The sequence below is a fragment of the Pectinophora gossypiella genome, chromosome 21 (genome assembly GCF_024362695.1).
Source record: "Pectinophora gossypiella chromosome 21, ilPecGoss1.1, whole genome shotgun sequence".
Classification (NCBI taxonomy): Eukaryota; Metazoa; Arthropoda; class Insecta; order Lepidoptera; family Gelechiidae; genus Pectinophora; species Pectinophora gossypiella.
In genome coordinates, this window is record NC_065424.1 from 9,751,860 (window position 1) to 9,766,607 (window position 14,748).

Below are 14,748 nucleotides of genomic sequence, written 5' to 3' on the forward strand. Positions count from 1 at the left end.
TTTTATCGATTGAACCGATATAATTATGTCGTTTTGTCGATTGGTTCTAATATGTAAATCAAAACCAACAAAAACATTTTCATGTAAAATGTTGCCAAGGCGAGATCATATCGATCACAATGTCAAAAAGTCATCAGATCTCATAGCGCCAAGTTTCTAACTCTACACGTCCTAATTATACAAACTATAAGTTCACAAACTCTATACATTAGGCAAAATATGGGGCTTGGCCGTTTCGTTACTATAAGAAGCACGTTATAACGACCGGTTATAACGAACTTTTAAAACTTACATAGATCAGGTCAAGAAGGTACAAACGAGGCTCATTAAGTACTTGGTAAACAAGAAAATAAAAGACGACTGCAAAGGTGACTATAATAAGTTGTATACATACCTAAAGATACTACCAGTGGATCTAATGTCAACCTATAAAACCGCACTGGACAATTACTATAGCGATGAGTACAAAATTCGAGTAACCAATAAATACCGAACGAAAAGAGTACGAGAAAATAAACTAAGCCAACTTACTGCGACAAATTACTATGGTCGACGTCTAAATAAATATATAGTACTTACCTCGAATCTTTAATGAGCAACCTATTCTAAGGAAAATACCCAAACTGCCAAAACAAGCAATTAAATCAAAATTAGTAAAAGCACTGCTTGGATTTAAAATGTCATCGTAAAGTGTGATGATACATAATAATATAATTATGTTGTAACCAAGAGATAAAAATTATGGTATTTATGTACATAGTATAGTCAAACCAGCGCGAAAGTATAACTGTTTCTTTGTGAGACTATTCAGCGTCGTGCAGACTAGGAGTCGAAGTGGTCGCCATGGCCGAAATCGGTCGGAGAGAGAGAGAGATCATAGTCAAACATTGCTAGAGCGTACTCGTCAACAAACTGGTGTCAGTTTGGCGAGAGAATGTTATGTGCAAAAATGTATAATTTTATGGTTCAAAAAAATTAAAAAAAAAAAAATAGAATGACAATGAACAGTCAATTTTGTTACCTATGGTGGCGATAGCGAAATAGTTTTTTCAAAGTTCATGTGCTGGTAACGACAAAATTGATTAAATCGAATAATTTTCGTGCCCTGCTGTTCGTATCTCACGCCCTTTTAAACCTTTATAAGTTAATTTTCTTGCAACATTTTTAAAAGATTATAAAAGCGTATTTTTTCGCGCGTCTTATATATTCTGTTTTAAAACTTCAATTTAGATTACGATGTGTGATAGGTTCGAAACCAGTTTTAAAAGGTTGTTGTAAATAATATGAATGCCTTGTTTATGGGTGTTTTAAGCTTCATATTTATAAAATGTTTCGGTTTAAAAGTCGCAAGGTCGTATAGTAATATTATGGAAAAGAAAATGCATACAAGCGCGAAAGTATAACTGTTTCTTTGTGAGACTATTCAGTGAGTGAGGGAAGGAAATTCCCAGTAGTTCAACTGGTAAGACTACTTGGGAATAGGGGGAATTCATTTGGTATTTTATAATGGTGTGGGCACTTCTGGGCAATGGATAATTTATTTCTTTTCATAGTAAGTATAACAAACAATTGGGTAGTTTCTTAGGTCATAGATAAACTATGAAATTCTGATAAAGTACTAAATAACGACAGATCTAAAGGCGACAAAAACCTTTTCATTTTTCTATTGAACATATTTAAGAATTTTAATCAAGAAAAAAGTAATAAATGCGACAAATTTATCTCTTTTTCTATGACGCCATAGTGTGTTTTTTCATACAATTTATAGTCATTTATTGGTATTCTACGAGATACAAACATTTTATTCTAGATTACTTATTGGAATTTAAAATACCGGACTTGCACCAATGAGTTATTTATTTATCTTAAGTGCAGTTTTCACTAACACTGTTGGCTCGACCATTATAGACGGCGATACGGCTCACCACGTTGGTCTAACAGAAAGCTCAGTGAGGTGTACTTAGTTCATTTTGCGATGTATGTAGCTCTGGCTAACCCAATTGGGAAATAGTCGTGAGCTTATATAGTATAATTTCAAAGTCCACGACATTTTTATGTTACAAGAGTATAAATTAGACCGGTTTTGCAAGTATAATGTCCGAGACTTCCTGACTTTTATAGATCGCCGGCCAGTCCAGTTCACTTGAGTAAAGTCATAAACTTTAGGATTATGTAGGTACTCTACAATACCTACATTAGATCTGCTTAGTCGGGAAATCCAACGACCTTCGTCCTCCTCCTCGATCGACACGATACCGAGGTCCTGAGTTCGAATCCCGTTGGCGACATATCAGAAAAATCACTTTGTAATCCCTAGTTTGGTTAGGACATTACAGGGTGATCACCTGATTGTCTGAAAGTAAGATGATCCGTGCTTCGGAAGGCACGCTAAGCAAGAAATTCAAATTCAAAAATATCTTTGTTCAATAGGTAACATAGTTACACTTTGACGACCGTCTCATCCGCCTAAAACTACTGCCGCTTCTCACAACCTGTATAGCCGGGGAAAAGAAGCTGCGAGAAAAACCTTGGCACACGGCCCTAGACTTTCTTAAAAACATACCTAATACACCTTTGTTGAGCTTAAGATCAATATTATGCAGTACAAAGCACTCCTCGTCCTCGGAAACCACTGCTTCCGAGAACAACTTAACTAAAATTAAGTAAGTATTCATTCATTTATCATTATTTATAGGATAATAGAATTGCAAGCAGTATATAAAGCGAAAGTTGATGGTAGAGCTGGCAGAGGAAGACCTAGAAGGACTTACATTGATCAAATTAGAGACGTCCTTAAAAAAAGGTTTAGTACGATCTACTCTGAACCGGCGCGGCGTGCGTGTATGAAACGATTGATGAATGTGGAGGAAGCAAGAGAAGTGTGTCAGGATCGGAGCTAATGGAATTCTATAGTCTCTGCTTACCCCTGTGGGAAATAGGCGTAAGTTTATGTATGTATGTATCCATTATCTAATCGTTGGCAACTATTAAATCAATATTAAAGTTAAATATCAATCACGTGTTAAATTAGTAGATCTAGGGCGAATAATATCGTTAGTAAAGCGCCATTCAAGGTCATTATTACCTTCACCTCTGCATTTACAGACTCAACGGCCATAGTCCGAACCACGGTGAACAGCCACACTTAGTTTTGAAGTCGCAAGGATATGATGATCCGTATAGTGCTGTAGCAGAGTTCCTTTAAGGCATAAGAATAATACTACGTATAGAACGGCAACTCTCCGCTCCCCACTAGCGACTGAGTTAGGTCCACGTTACCCTCCTGGGTCTTACTTTAGTCCTCAGTCGTATGGGCGTCAGACGACACACACACAGATGTGCGTGTACGATAACGTCAATGTATAATAATAATAATAAAAATAATTTCCGAATACAAACGAATGCTAATTTCCATGTTCATCAATTATTACATTTATTATCAGAATTTGAATTCAGAACTATGTAGGTAAGTACTTTATTGTGGTGTTTTGTATCACAATTTGAATTCAGAATTAAGTAATTGTTGTTTTGTTCACTAAAAACAACAATAAAGTACTTAATTCTGAATTCAAATTCTTATGGAAGAGCGATAGTAGATGTGTTTTGTTAATTTACAAAAATAGTATGCCATGTAGGAACTTAACGAGCCGAGATTGACTGGATTGGGCGAATCTCCTTGAGTTATACTTTTTGTTTTGATTATTTTTTTTTTTGGTTAGTATATTGAAGAATAAAGGCCTCACTATCACAAGCAGTTTTCATAATTTCATCCTAACTTTTGGTTTTTTTTTTAACTAGACGAGATCCCGAAAATTTTGGATACACATGTTTCCAATCCCGCGGGATCTCGAATTTATGGCATTCCCTAGTTTCTATACACTGAAATAAGTCTATAGACTTTCAAAGATGGTTTTAATAAGATTTATGAGTCAATAAAAAATATAACAATACTTAAATTAGTGAATGTCTCCACCCAAGGTTGGTACGACTACCTGTTACACTATTGCAAAATATAATAACATAATCGATGTCAGAATTGATATAAATCTTAAATTGGGTTGGCGATAGTGCAAAAATTTACTTACATTTTACTATTATTTATATTATTATTATTATTTGTTATTATTTTTTATGTTTATTATTTCTACTCTGGGCGCTATCCCACTCGCGTCAGACAGAGTACTACGGGGCGGAAGGCAAGAGGGAAACCACTGCCCTATTTTTCCCTAAAAAAGTAGCATGGGGAGTATTTTAAATACTACACCGACAAGATCGTGGCTCTTAAATTGATGATGAAGATATTGTGAACTGTGATTAGGTTCGATCCCGGTTGAGTTACTTTAGGCAATGACTTATGGATGATAGATCTCATCATAAACATTTTCATGTAAAATGAAGTCAAGACGAAATTATAATGATCGCAATGTCAAAAAGATATCAGACCTTATGTAGAGCCAAGCTCTACACGGCCTAACTATACAATCTCTAATTTTAGTTAGGCAAAATATAGGCCCGTTTCGTTACTACAAGAACTATGTAACAGAATGGCAAAAAACAGGTTAAGCTCATTACAGGTTAGGTCACATACCAGAAAATGCATTTCTCGGGAATGTGGGTTTCCTCACGATGTTTTCCTTCACCGCCGGGCACGTGATAATCATTTACAATCCAAACATGAATTCGAAAACAAATTCGACAATCATTGGTTTAGGCCTCAAAGTGAGAGGCTACGTTCTACCAACTGGGCAACCACTGCTCACAAAATTCGACTTTACGAGTTTGAATTCATACTTAATTGTTATATTTTTTTAAAGACGTGAATGTCGCTTACCAATCTAAAGCAAGAAAATATTTAATAGGCTGTTGTTGAATTTTGGCGTAATTCAAAGGCCACTTGAAGGCTTCTGCATTCAAACACGCCAACACCCACAGTCAAGAATTTTGTAACAACACACTCTAAGGTTATTTATTTTTTCGGAATATCCATTATCCATACTAATAATATTATATATGGGAAAGAGTATGTGTGTTTCTGAATGTTTGTTTGTCCGTCTTTCACGGCAGCGGCAAAACGGATCGACGAATTGACGTGTTTTATTTAAATGGAGATAGTTGAAGGGATGGATAGTGACGTAACTAATGAAATAACTCATAAACTGCCTATATACGTCCCACTGCTGGGCACAGGCCTCCCCTCAATCAACCGGAGGGGGTATGGAGCATACTCCACCACGCTGCTCCACTGCGGGTTGGTGGAGGTGTTTTTTACGGCTAATAGCCGGGACCGACGGCTTAACGTGCCCTCCGAAGCACGGAATCATCTTACTTATTCGGACAATCAGGTGATTCAAGCCTGAAAAGTCCTTACCAAACAAAGGATAGTCTCACAAAGTGATTTCGACAATGTCCCCATCGGGAATCGACCCCGGACCTCCAGATCGTGAGCCTAACGCTCTAACCACTAGACCACGGAGGCTGTTCATGATGAAATAACTAGTGAGTGATCTTCTTCTTTGCGAGTCGATACTTTTTAAGTTTAAGGCTAAGCTGCTTTTTGTCTCTTTCTAACCCCCCACTTCCCCACTTTCCTTCCGGAGGTTCTGGGTTCGATTTCCGGTGGGGACATATCACAAAAATTACTTTGTGGTCCCTAGTTTGGTTAGGACATTACAAGCTAATCACCTGATGTTCCGAAAGTAAGTTGATCCATGGTCCCGGTTACTACTTACTGATGTAAGGTCATGTCTGGGGCCTTTGGCGGCTCAATAGTAACCCTGACGCCAGGGTTGATGAGTTTACTCCATCTCACAACCCACACGATGGAAGGACTTCCCTAAAATGGAGGGTTGAAGTTTGTATGGAGCATTCCGCAATTTTTAAGGCAGAATGCTAAATCTTAGTATGCGGACTAACGGTAACACTCATGTAACACTTACTTCATCAAACGGCTAGCTGTTGGAAACACCAACATTACCAACGTAATTTTGGCTGTCAATTTGACAACCAACTCCTTTTTTATAGCTGTCATAATTTTTTCTATATATATCGAACATCGTTCGCATTGTACTAAAAATTACTTATAAAATTATACTTGAAAGTGCTAGTAACAAATCGTTGTTTTCTTCCATCGTACTTCCACCACACATCAGCCCTTCAGCCCAACAGAAGTTGTACACTAGCAAAGGCGGGTTTTCATAGGATTGAAAATACTGAGTATGAGTTTCAGCAGATTAAAATCAGACAGTGCCAGGAGATTTCGCTAGTAGTAGTGTAGGGATCGTGAAGGTATTTCAATCCTTCAGAATTTTAACGACATGTTTAATATATTTATATTCGGCCAAAAATGTCGGCTGTTTAGTAATATTATGCTAACTATTATGGAAATTTTGGCATAGGCAACTATTTCAAAAGCAGGTGAGTAAATACAGGGTGTTAGTGACATCGTAACGAATACTGAGGGGATGATTCAGACCATGATTCTCAGTTAATATTAGTGGAATTTTTCGTCACAAAATTCATGTTTTTTTTTTTTCAATTATAATTTTCAATTCTTTACTTCTCTTCTTCTTCCAGTGCCTGTCCATTACTGGACGTTGGCCGTCAGCTTTGAGAACTCTTCTCTGTCAGAAGCAAGACGAAACAGCTGTTGTAACGCCGGTCCATTCGCGGATGTCTTTACTATTGCGATGTAAAATTCCACTTGATATTAACTCAGAATAATGAGCTGAATCATCCCTCTCAGTATTCCCTGCGATGTCAATTACACCCAATACAAGTACATACAAGTAGTTTATACAAGTAGGTATAGGTGTTAGTGACACCGTAACAAATACTGAGGGGGATGATTCAGATCATGATTATGAGTTGAAATCATGTGGAATTTCCTGTCGAAAAATTCATGAAATTTTTTGGTTTTTTTTTTAAATTAAGTAATTTCATTGTTTTAAGTTTACGCGGTTATTATCATAATTAAAACACATAATAACGGGTTCTTACCGTTATTAAGTAATTTCAGTTCCTTACTTTTGCGACGTATAATTCCACTTGGTATCAACTCAGAATCATGGTCTGAATCGTCCCTCAAAGTTTTCGTTACAATGTCATTAACACCTTGTAGTCATTTTTCATTTTATCTTGGCCTATTGTAAATGTTTAAGGAATAAGTACCTATTTTTGTGTCTTCTAAAAGACATTCAAGTAACCAATGATTGTCGAATTTGTTATCGAATTCATGTTTGTCTACCCACCCCATAAGTATTTTGCATGTGAGTTTACGCATGCGTTGTCAACTCGACGCAGTGACCTTGTCATCTGGTGTCACCTCAAATTGTTTATAATTGTTTCTATGACACGTTAGGTCTAGATGGACGTCGGTTCAAGGTCATAGCGAGGTGAACTGGTAGCGTATTGATTAACAATTGAGTTCAGATGTCAGGTACAGGTTATAATCTGCATGTAAGAAGGTGGTGGTACGGTCACGAGTACTAATGCGTATACACTTTGCAACTATGTCACATTAACTTTTTTGACAATTGAAACCGTAAGCCTCATTAAATGTCAAATATGATAGTGCGACAGGGTTCTAAAGTGGTTACTTACATGATATTGCTAATGACTGTACAAGTATCAGGACTGTGGGAATATCCATACTAATATTATGGATATAAATGGGAAAGTGTGTGTGCGGTCTGTTCTTCTATCGTGTGGGTTGTGAGGTGGATTACCAACCTTATCAACCCTGGTGTCAGGGTTACTATTGAGCCACCAAAGGCCCCTGACATGAGTCATATAACTACTACGTACTTACATCAGTAACCAGTAACCGGGACCAACGGCTTAACGTGCTTTCCGAAGCACGGATCGTCTTACTTTTTGGACAATCAGGTAATCAGCCTGTAATGTCCTAACCAAACTAGGGATCACAAAGTGATTTTTGTGACATGCCCCACCGGGATTCGAACCCGGGACCTCCGGATCGTGAGCCTAACGCTCAACCACTGGACCGCGGAGGCATGGTTTTAAAGTGTATACATATTAGTACTCGTGACAGTACATGTTTACGCACCTTTCCCGACGTACTTGTAAACATATTTTTAGACGTACTGTACATAACACCTTTTAAAAATCAATCAATAGACAATACATAATCATCGACAATTCATTAACATTGTTAAAGCGGCACGTACCGACTTGACAGGTATTGACAGAGTCGCGCAGTGACCTTGTACTGGCGCAGTCACAATACATAGCTAAACTAAACAAGTTTATATAACACCGTTGTGGTTTTTCCTCTATTGGTCATCGTAGTCGGTTAAGCAGAACAGGTGACAAATAGTCACGAATTGTAACCAGTGCCGTTCCCGGGAATGTTTCCAGAATATTCCCGTTGTAAACTCTTTAATAGTAAGGGCACTGGCTGCTTTTCTTTTTTCAAATTGTTCTTAGATAGATACTTACAAAAATCCCTCACTCTCTTATCTCTTTGTTTAGAGATAAGCTTACCTGTACTATCTGTTTTCTTTGTATGTTCCTTGTTCTGTTTTATTGTATACAAATAAATAATAATAATTAAACACTTTATTGCACACAAATTTACAAAACAATAAATATATTTAAATAACAAAAAATAAATATCATAAAAAATATAATAAATAATATTTTTTTTATTATTAAAAAATTGTGACCTGTTTTAAAAATTAAATGTTTCAAAGTAGAATATTTAAATAATAAAACAAACTTTATTGAGCACAATGGTTTCAAGATACATTAATAAGGACAACAGATAGAGAAAAGCACAACAAGCGGCCTTATTGCTCATGCACCAATTTCTTCCAGGCAACCTTTGGGTACAGTAAAATTTTATACATTGTTTTACGTTTACGCGGTTATTTATGGATCTACCTACTCCACTCCAATCTCATCAGTCATCCCGTGATCATGGCACTTGCAACAGTGTCGAAATATCGGGAGTCTCATATCCCCATTTTAAACGCGGTAAGAACACGTTATTAAAGAAGAAAGAAAGAAAGAAAGTGTTTTAATTACAGTAAAAAAGCGCCTTTTTACTGCCGGGAATGTTCCCAAAGCAGGAATATTCCTGGGGCCGGCACATCTCTAACTGTAACGTCTTGAGATGGATTCGTAATGGCCTTGGTTGGACTTTGGATGTTTACTTTTTCATTTAATTTTCCATCTAGTATTTAGATAATTGTCTTTTTTTCTCTTGTATTAGAAGTAAATAAAAGCCATGGTGGCCCAGTTGGTAGAACGCTTGCCTCTCACTTTGAGGTCGCAGGTTCAAATCCAGCACAGCCCTAACCTAAACCAATAATTGTCGAATTTGTTTTCGAATTCATGTTTAGGTCATAAATGATTATCAACGTGCTCAACGGTGAAGGAAGTCATCGTGAGGAAACCCATATTCCCGAGAAATGCATTTTCAGAGGTATGTGACCTAACCTGTATTGGGCTGGTTTTCCCTTCGCGGGTTGGAAGGTCAAACAGGCAGTCGCTTCTATAAAAAACCGGACCTGTCAAATCTTCAGGTTAGGTACGCGGACCCTGTGAAAAACAGGATAATGCTAGGAAGCTCTAGGAGTAAACAAAAAAAGGATCTAGTATGCGTTCAGTTTCTTAAATAGAAAAATATAAGGTGTTAGTGACATCGTAACGAATACTTTGAGGGATGATTCATGAAAGTTTTGTACTCATGTGTTACGTCTGATTGTAGAAATTTAGTTCTGTGTGATAAAGTACTTAGATTTGATTTGATTTGAAAGTTATAGTGTCTTTTTTCATTATCTTCACTTCCATACTTCGGCGACGGAAAATTCCAGTTGATATTATCTCAGAATCATGGTCTGAATCATCCCCCTGAGTATTCGTTACGATGTCACACAACCTGTATATCGTTGTTTTATATTGAAAACCTCAAAAAAGTGCTGTTTTGAAAAAAAGAACACTTTCTACTGGGAATCTTAATCTATTTACAAATCTTACATTCGATGGGGTGGTCCTGAAAGCATAACCAAAGAGGCTCTCATTACCACACAAGGAATCGAACCAGTTGTGTGCTACATGCGGTAGTTTAATGTGTAGCATTGCATATGCAAGCATACGCCACCCATGCCGGGTTGTGCCAGATGCACACCGACCGACCGATTAAAGGCCCAGCCGGGTGTGACAACCGCGCCGCGCGCGACGCGAATTATATTGAGCGCTTCGACCAATAGCCGTCTGACGTCCATCTACGTAGATAGCATTCGTATCGTTTATTGGTTCAAGCGCTCGATATGAATCGGTTGTCATGCAGACCCGGCAGTTGCTATTACGTCAATCTAAGTGCACAAAAATGTCTCGACCCTGGGCGCAAGAGAGCCGTATTTAACATACATACATACATCACACCTATTTCCCACCGGGGTAAGCAGAGACTATAGAATTCCATTTGCTTCGATCCTGACACACTTCTCTTGCTTCCTCCACATTCATCAATCGCTTCATACACGCACGCCGGTTCAGACCGAGAAGGACTTACGATGACCAAATTGGGGATGTCCTTAGAAAAGGTTTAATACGATCTACTCTGAACCGTATTTAACGCTTGATTTCGGCACATCACTAATCACGAACGAACCTTCGTCCGACTTCCCCCTGTGTGAATCACGCGCAACAAAGCAAAACTCATTGTCTGTATGTCATTGTAATGTGATGAGTCGTTTGCAGATGCACGATGCAGGACTGCTTCCTACATTGCTAATGGAGGAATGCTAAGTATGCGACTTGTTAATTATACCTACAACAGTTACTTAAGTCATTGTGGTTCACCGGCTTGCTTCTCAAACGGGGAGCGCCGGTTCTAACCCCAAAACTGGACATGCACCAATGAGTTATAGATATATGTTGACATTGACATTCAGAATTTGCCTTTCAACAGTTTTAAGACAGTAGTCAAACAAAAACTTTACAAAAAAGGTTATTATAAAGTTAGTGATTATTTAGAAGATATGAATGCATGGGATTAACTGTCTGAGAACTGATATTAGGCAGCTAAATTACTCAATTGTATATCTATATTTTATGTTTATTTTTACTTTTTTTAAAGAACGTCTAGGGCCCTGTGCCGAGGTTTTTCTTGCAGCTTCTTTTCCCCGGCTGAGAAGGTTCTGAGACAGGTTCTGAGACAGGTTGTGAGAAGCTGCAGTAGTTTTAGGCGGATGAGACGTTCGTTATGTAAAATTGACGATTCAAAGTGTACTTAACTATGTTACCTATTGAATAAAGATATTTTTGAATTTGAATATGTGGGATATGGAGAGTGTTGCATCTGACAGAATACTGCGGGGCGGAAGGCAAGAGGGAAACCACTGCCCTATTTTTCCCTAAAAAGTAGCACGGAAAATGCTGCACCGACAAGAGCATGGCTCTTTAATTGATGATGATGATAGAAATAACACGTGATGTTTTAAATATCTTTACTCCTTATGTTTTAACAGAAGCCTCTAACCCGACCGACATCGCACCAAAGACTCGCTTTTCTTAGTTTTTATAAACTGCCTTACGTCCCATTCATTAACCATCCTCCTTTCATACCATAAACAATCAAATCCCCATTCATTACCCTTCCATAGTATGTTCACTTTCCTACATAATATATTTTGTTTCAACTAACCTCTGTTCATTTTGTAGAAGTTATTATAACTATTGTACCCTACCTCAAACATAATTATGCCGTCTTTCTTTTTTTTATATAAGTATTATTTCTGATATAAAAAAAAAATTTTGATTATTTTTTGAACACAGTTGTCTCGACCGTCATAGACGGCGATACGGCTCACCACATATGACTTTGGTCTAACAGAAAGACCATATCTGATCCAACTATCAAGCAACAATAATTTTTATATTATATTTCTGAATAACAATTACGTACCCGAGCAATGGAAAACTAGTAAATTATCACGTTAAATCTTTTACAGCGCCATCTATAAGTTTCTTGTGGAACTTAGACTGGAAAGTTCCTTATTAGAATAACTGAAAAAAGTGTGACAATGGTGACATTCGTTCAATTTATTAATATTAATCTAATATTGGCTAAAAGAACTCTTTTCCAGGCCATAAATACTTTAAAAAAATAACGCTGTAACTAACGCAATGATACCGAAAAACAACTTATGATTAAATATGAAATTTTTGGCCTATACTTCCGGATCTCCTGTAAGTAGGTACACTGAAAATGTATATTTTTCAACCTTGGTGCTGGCAGAATTGTCCCTGTTGACAGAAGCCATCATTTAATAAATAAAAAAATGAAATTGACGCCAAAACAAATCGATGGCAACCTTACTCTCCCACGTACCCTCACTATACATATAACAACAAACATTAAGTAATGTAGGTATATAGTATGGCGGCGCTGGCGCAGGTTGCATGACGTCACCGCGTCACCTTGCGCCCACGCATATGCACGGTTGTTATTGCTGTTTATTGAATTGCGAGTGAGTGTTTTACTTTGGAATTGTATTATTATTGAAGATTTTAAAGGAGTTTCATTGAAGTAACTTGGTGATGTGAAGGTTTTATGGATGAATGAACCATTTACACAGGAAAAAATTACCTCTGTGGTGCAGTGGTTGAGCGTTGAGCTCACGATCCGGAAGTCCCGGGTTCGATTCCCGATGAGGACATAGCACAAAAATTACTTTGTGCTCCCTAGTTTGGTTAAAACATAACTGGCTGATCACCAGATTGTCCGAAATTAAGATGATCCGTGCTTCGGAAGGTACGTTAAGCCGTTGGTCCCGGTTTCTACTTACTGATGTAAGTAAGTAGTCGTTACATGAGCCATGTCAGGGGCCTTTGGCGGCTCAATAGTAACCCTGACACCAGGGTGAATGAGGTTGTACTCCACCTCACAACCCACACGATAGAAGAAGATCTACAAAGGCAATATTGCTATTTGATACTAAACCTGTTTGCATTTATTTTTGTAACCATTAATGCATTTTAGAAGAATTCTTAGACCCCGGGTTCTTTCATTGTCAAATAAACTTTAGACTATCACCACACCCCGGACACTTCATACAAACAGCCTCGTTTTACACAGACACCACACACTGACGTTATCGTACACGCGCATCTGTGTGTGTGACGTCTGACGCCATACTATTCTAGTCTAAACTATGTTCGAGAAGGGGGGAGGTAAACCTATCTCAGACGCTGGTGGGGAGCGGAGAGTTGCCGTTCTATACGTCTTACCTAGTATTATTCCTTATTCTATGCTATCACTTAAGACTAACAAAAGTGGATACTTAGTAAAAAAAATGTAACACCTAATTGCTTGTGACTTAAAAAAAATAAGAAAAAAGTTTTCTAGACTCACCTCTAAGGCACTGTCTTCTTTGATCCTGAAACAATAACGAAAAAATAAATAACAATTGTAATAACGTTAAAATACTGCATTGGGCTGGTTTTCCCTTCGCTTGTTGGAAGGTCAGACAGGCAGTAGCTTCTGTAAAAACCCTACAAATAAAGAAAAAAACCGGATCTGTCAAATCATCAGGTTAGGGGCTTTTCGGCGGGAAACGGGAACGGGACAGTTGCTTTCTTCATTGAGTAATCTAAATAATTAATACGAAGTGGTGTTTTGTGGTTAATGATCGCATTAAGTTAGTCGGAAGACATTCGCGAGTGTTATTATATTGGAGTATTCAATAAACAAAGTGTATCTGCCTATTTTCGCTTCGTGCCGGGAAGCCGCTTCATAACTCAAAAGTTTATGCGGACTTTTGAATTAATTCGTTTGGGGTTCGGAGTAGGAGTCTACTCCGAGGGTGGGAGCTTAGGTTTCATCATCATCACCTTTCATCATTTCATTAATCATCAAGAAAAAAAATACGTCAGACATGGCTGTATGGGCATAGTTCCCTTTGCCTTACCCTTCGGGGAAAACCAAGACAAAAATCAGGTTAGGTAAGCGGACCGACCCTGTGGAAACGGGATAACGCTAGGGAGATGACGAATAACGTTACAAATTATTGCACAGATGATGTAATTTGCTTAGAACACAATTGCTAGTAATTCTTTATAAATTTGAATATTTTCAACACAAACATCTAAAAACTAAAACGCAATAAGTAATGACAGCTTCATAACAATTCTAGGACATGAAGTTTTTATTACGACGAAACACAAATGGACTTGATAGTGTAAACATTTCCTATATTAAGCACATTACAAAAAGGAGATTGCTTGCATTGAATAGAAAAATAAGAAAAAAAAACACAGGTAAAAAATAACTTCTTTAGTCGCGTGGGCTAACACGCGCCAAGGTGACGGTTCCAGCCAATCAGATGGCTCTATATTTGTGACGTCACAGTCGCTCGCGCATGGAACTGAGATGACTAACATGTGTATTGAAGTGAACTATGGACATTAAGTAGTAAAGTTGTTATTCTTAGATTTTATGGTGCTAGGTAATGTGCAAAATTTTTAAAATGTAAGTATGATTTTAGCCAATATGGTACGGTCACGAGTACTAATATGTAAACCCGCATAGGGTCTGCGTGGTGGACTATGCTCCATACCCCCTCCAGTTGATTAAGGGGAGGCCTGTGACCAGTAACGAGATGTAGGTATACATGTATATGCTGTTTATGTCTTATGTAATACGTTACCTATGTTACTGATAGAAAATAACTTTTCCTAAATATGATGCATCATAGCATAGCCATATAGAACTCTACCCAA

At 37.7% G+C, this 14,748-nt stretch overlaps 1 protein-coding gene across 1 annotated transcript in view; it reads right to left on the minus strand.

The window, feature by feature from the left end:
* The window catches only part of LOC126376462 (uncharacterized), a 98,018-nt gene that overhangs the window by 64,630 nt on the left and 18,640 nt on the right, over window positions 1–14,748 (minus strand). The window contains exon 2 of the mRNA XM_050023833.1: window positions 13,382–13,406. The gene's annotated coding sequence lies outside the window, so the exon portion shown is untranslated. The remainder of the gene's footprint in view (window positions 1–13,381; window positions 13,407–14,748) is intronic.